A 5640-nucleotide genomic window follows, 5' to 3' on the forward strand; every position below is an offset into this window, starting at 1 on the left:
GCCCCCAATCCCTCCTAGCATCAAAGTCTTTTCCAATGAGTCAACTCTTCGCATGAGGTGGCCAAAGTACTGGAATTTCAGCTTTAGCATCATTCTTTCCAAAGAAATCCCAGGGCTGATCTCCTTCAGAATGGACTGGTTGGATCTCCTTGCAGTCCAAGGGACCTTCAAGAGTCTTCTCCAACACCGCACTTCAAAAGCATCAATTCTTCGGCGCTCAGCCTTCTTCATAGTCCAACTCTCACATCCATACGTGACCACTGGAAAAACCATAGCCTTGACTAGACCGACCTTAGTCGGCAAAGTAATGTCTCTGCTTTTGAATATGCTATCTAGGTTGGTCATAACTTTTCTTCCAAGGAGTAAGCATCTTTTAATTTCATGGCTGCAGTCACCATCTTCAGTGATTTTGGAGCCCAGAAAAATAAAGTCTGACACTGTTTCCACTGTTTCCCCATCTATTTCCCATGAAGTGATGGGACCGGATGCCATGATCTTTGTTTTCTGAATGTTGAGCTTTAAGCCAACCTTTTCACTCTCCTCTTTCACTTTCATGAAGAGGCTTTTTAGTTCCTCTTCACTTTCTGCCATAAGGGTGGTGTCATCTGCGTATCTGAGGTTATTGATATTTCTCCCGGCAATCTTGATTCCAATCTGTGTTTCTTCCAGTCCAGCTCCAATCCTTAGCTCAGGACATCACAAACACTTGTTCCGCTCACACAGCGCTTCGTGCTCTGTGCACAGCCTCCTCTCTCTCCGCCTGCCCCGCCCCCCCATAGAGCAGCTGTCCCTGCTCTGCGGGGCAGGTGATGTCCCCGCCAAGAGCCTGGACTGTGGACCCCAGCAGCCTGGGTCCCCATGCTGCTGTGTGGCCTGGGGCGAGCTACTTCACCTCTCTGGACCCTTGTAAAATGAGAAGGGTCGCTGCCTCCTAGGCAATACTAGGCACATACTGTGGGATGGAATGATGAATACATACACCAAGGCTAAAACTAGGGCGTGGCACAGCATACGCGCCGCAAATGCGGCTCTTCTCACTGGGGTTCACAGCTCTCCTTGAGGTCAGGGCTGTTTTTCTTTTTTTATCCTTAGATGAGGAAACTGGGGCTCAGAGGAGTCCAACAGCTTGTGGACGGCTGCATGTGCTAAGTGGCAGCAGGGGTCGGGACCTGGGTCACTCGCTGCTCCCAGGACTCCAGGAGATGACCAGCAGGCCGGTGCTTTGCCCTCAGTCGCCGTCGGGGTTGCTGAAGGCATCCGGGCTCGCGGGGCCCCTGCCTTCTTCCCCCAACCCAGGTGAACGAACGTCGCCCGGCGCTCCTCCTCCCGCCTCCCAAAGGCCCCCGGCGTCCCGGATGCCCCGATGCAGGGCCTCGGTTGGGTTCCGGCGCCGCGGCAGAGCCGGAAGGCGCGGGCTTCATTGAGATGCGCCCGGGGCGCGCGATCCCGGGCGCGCCCCTCGGGTGTGCGCTGCTGGGGTTGGCCCGACAGGCTCCCGCTCCTGTAGCTCGCTCCCTCCGAAGCGAGGAGCAAATGACATTCGTCCTCTGCGCCCCTCCCCCCAGCCAGCTGGCGAACATTAGCATCCGGTCCCAGCCGCAGTGATGCCGATCTGGGGGCTTTCCGGCCAGGAGAGGCCCAGTCCTGTGGCTGGAGGGCAAATGTCGTGTTAATTCCCAGATGAGGGGCTGTGCTTGAAGTTAACCTCTGAGGTCTGATTAAGGTCAACTTGCAAGAGAACAGTCGTGCCTTTGTCGACATTAAAGCAGTCCCCTCGTTCACCTCCAGCCTCTAATCCTGTTGGCACTACAAGCTCTCCCGCCTCTCTCTTACACCCTACCCCCTGGCCCCGGTCTGTGTTTGTCCAGCCCCTCCCTTCCCTGCTCGCCTCGGCAGAGGCTCGTTTGGGGTGTCTGCTCGTCCCCACCCCGCAAGTGTGTCTCCTGTGGGACCCGGAACTGGTTGCCGCTGCTGAGCCCAGGCGTATGTATACCTGCTCTTCCTCTGAGCCGGCCAATCAGCTTCTCTCTCCCAGGAATCTGGGAAGAGAAGCGAGGGCACGGGTCCCTCTCTTCCTGCGGCTTGGGGAAAGGAGAGGATGCTGGGGTCTGTCTGGCCCATGCGCAGCACCGCAGAGCAATGCAAGTTCATCTGGTGGAACCGAGAGAGGCAGACACGTGCCTGCCCCATTCATTCCACTGGTTCTTGTTGAGTGCCTACTGTGTGCCTGGCACTGGGCATAGAGCAGATGGGAAAAAAGACAAAAATCCCTGTCCTAACGAGTCTTCTGTGCACGCATGCTAAGTCGCTTCTTCAGTCATGCCTCTGTGTGACCCCATGGACTGGAATCTGCCAGGCTCTTCTATCCATGGGATTTCCCAGGCAAGAGTACTGGAGTGGGTTGCCAGGCTCATCTCCAGGGGATCTTCCTGGCCCAAGGATCAAACCTGCGTCTTTTATGTCTCCTGCATTTGCAGGCGGGTTTTTTTGTTTTTACCGCTAGTGGCAACTGGGAAGCCCCGTTGAGGCTTTGTGTGTGCGTGTGCTTGCTAAGTTGATTCTGTCGTGTCCTACACTTTGCGACCCTATGGACTGTAGCCCACCAGGTTCTTCTGTCCATGAGATTCTCCAGATGACAATACTGGAGTGGGTTGAGGCTTACATTTTACCAAAAAAAATGACAGAAACGAGAGAGAAAAAGACACCACCTAATTTCTGATAGTTCCTAAGATCATCTCTGCCCCTAGGTCCCCTGAAACAGCCCTGCACTGTCCCAGCCAGCTCTTTTTTCCATAGGGGATCAGATAAGATTCCTGGGCACAGTGCATAGAGTGCATGTCCAGGGCCAAGCAGCAGGTAGCAGGGAATTTAAATGTAGTCAGGACTCACAGGAGACCCCCTAGGGGAGGTGACAGTGGCTTGGGAGCTGACTTCTGAGGCACATGAGAGTTTGAAGGCACAGGAAAAAGTGACTCTGAGTTGATCATGGAAATGCTGCCATTAAAAAATTGAAATGATTATTTTTATTATTAAAATGTTACTTATAAAAAAAGAGCCAAACTACATCAGAAGCTCATCCCTTAGGAAGGGAAACTCCCATCCTCTCCACAATAAAATCCTTAGGTGTCATTCGCTAGAGATAACTGTATTTCAAAGTCTGAAGCGGATGGATGGATGGATGGACGGATGAGTGAATGGACAGGTAGACAGATAAGTGGTATAAATACACCAATGGGACGGTATTGTATATATTGCCCTATAATCTGCTTTTTAAAAAACTGTGGTAAGAACACTTAACAGATCTACTCTCCTAAATTTTTTAGCATACAGTACAGTGTTGACTCTAGGCTCATTGTTGTGGGTGACTCTCTAGAATCTTTATTCCACTTGGGTAACTAAAGCTCTGTACCTGGGGAACAGCAGCACCCCACTCCCCTCCCCCAGCCCCAGGCAGTCCCCGGCCTGCTCCCTGCTTCTGTGAGCCTATCTCAGATCCCACATGTAAGTGAAATCACGCAGTGCTTGTCCTCTGTGGCGGGTTGATTTCACCGAGCACAATGCCCTGAGTTCACCCACGTCATCACATAAGCCAGGCACCTTTCTTCAGCAAAACGCTTTCCTGATTTTTTTTCCCCCACCAGCCATTCAAGGCCATCAAATAAGTTACTGAGCCACCAATGTGGCCATTCCTTCTCCAGGGCAAGAGGGCTGAGCTTGGTTCTTAGTGGTCACTTTTGCTCAACCGTAGACTGGTTTTTAGTGATGCCCATGTGAAGTCCAGTGTTTCCTGTCAAGCTCTTGTTGCCTTTGCAAATCTTTCTTACCCAGACAGGATGACACTATCGTGTAATTTACGTGTAAATAGCCAACAGAGCACTAACTGAGTCATACTTCAGAAACAGCGGGACCCTCCCACTGATCTCCAGGTGGAGAGGAAGAACAAGCAGGGACCAGCTCACAGGCCTGGTGCATTGAACCTGCCGCCTCGGATCCATGGGGAGGCTGAACCACAGGTGTGCCCGAGTTGGGGTCTCCTTTGCAGTGATAACTTTATATGCTCTCTGCAAAGCCACCAGAGCTTGGAGGTCGTGGTGTGTGATGGAGAAGATGCAGCAATGTAAACTTTCCAGCTACATCAACTTTATTGAGATCTAATTCCCATATCATAGAAGTTGTTCATTCAAAGCAAGAATTCATTCATTTAAAGTGTATTAAATGCAGATGAGGGTCCCAGTGAGAGCTGCCTGCACAGCACCACCCGCCCCCCGCCCCACCCCCGCCACCCCGGCCAGTTTTTAATGAAGCTGTCATCACAAAGTGTTGGCACCAGGATGGAGACACTGGAACTCCCCTCCCTGCAGTACTGGGGGGCGGGAGCATTGGTTTAACCATTCAGAAGACCGTGAAGCAGATGTCTACCCATGCTACACATGGGTGCCTGCCCCTCGACCTGGCATTCCTCTCCTAGTAGTGCCAAGAGAAATGTGTGAGTCTGTATACAAACTTGTTAACAGCAGCTGTGTCCATATTAACCCTAAACTGGAAACAATACTGGCCATCAGTTGTGGCGTTATCACACAGGTAGACGATCTGTAGAACAGAACAAACCCCTGGTAAAGGCCCCAGGGCAAGCGACTCTCACAAGCAGACCTGGAAGACTCGATGTCATGATCTGATGTGGATGGAGTTCATGAACAGATACAAACGAATCCCTGCTAACAGAAATCAGAAATAACTAAGACCTTTGAGCAGATCATTGCCGGAGGAGGGGGTTGGTGCCAGGAACCTTTTGGACACCGTCAAGTTTTCATCAGTCTGGTAGAAGTTATGCCCAAATCTTAAGCCATACACTTCGTTATATATGTTAATTAAAAAGCTGAATGCATTTAGGATAGACCTAAATGGCAGCACACACGAACATGTGACTGAGAAGTGTGAACAAGGCATAATTGGACATTTTACAGAAGAAAACATGACCAGCCGACTGGATATATTTAAAAAACCCTACCTTTTTAGTAGCCGGGGACATGCACACTGTACTGGGATAGTGCCACATGCTCCCAGACTGGCAATAATTTAACAGCCTGGCAGCTCCTAGTGTTGAAAGAATGTGGCCCAACGGGAACGCATGCAGACTGCCAGTGGGGCCGGGGAAGCCACCAGCTTTGGAAGTGATCGGGTCACTCGGTAGAGTGAAGCTGCGGTGTGTGCACGCGTGTGTGGAGGAGCGCCTTGAGAGGCTGCAGGTGAGTTCACAAGTGCATAAGCATCCCCTGAGGTACACGCAGCTTGGAGCTTCTCAGAGCCCACCTCCGGCCACTCAAAAGATACTTGCCTCCTTAGGTGCTGCCAGGCGTGGGCACCACCTTGAAAACATTTCTCCAGTTAGCCGGCACATATCTTGCTACTGGCCTGACGAGGAAGCTGAAATGCAAAGAAGGGCAGAGCTGAGAGAATCAGAGACTCAAGGACTCAGACCTGGGGCTGGATTGAGCCCCCCCGACACCCAGCCTCCCCCGAAATCCCGAGAGACTCTTGGAGGCACCTGTCTTGAACGATCACCCCACTCTTCCTACACTGGTCCGTGTCCCCAGTGAGCAGACCTGGGTGGCAGACGTGACGGTCTCTTGTCAAAGAGTC

The sequence above is a fragment of the Ovis canadensis genome, chromosome 3 (genome assembly GCF_042477335.2).
Source record: "Ovis canadensis isolate MfBH-ARS-UI-01 breed Bighorn chromosome 3, ARS-UI_OviCan_v2, whole genome shotgun sequence".
NCBI lineage: Eukaryota > Metazoa > Chordata > Mammalia > Artiodactyla > Bovidae > Ovis > Ovis canadensis.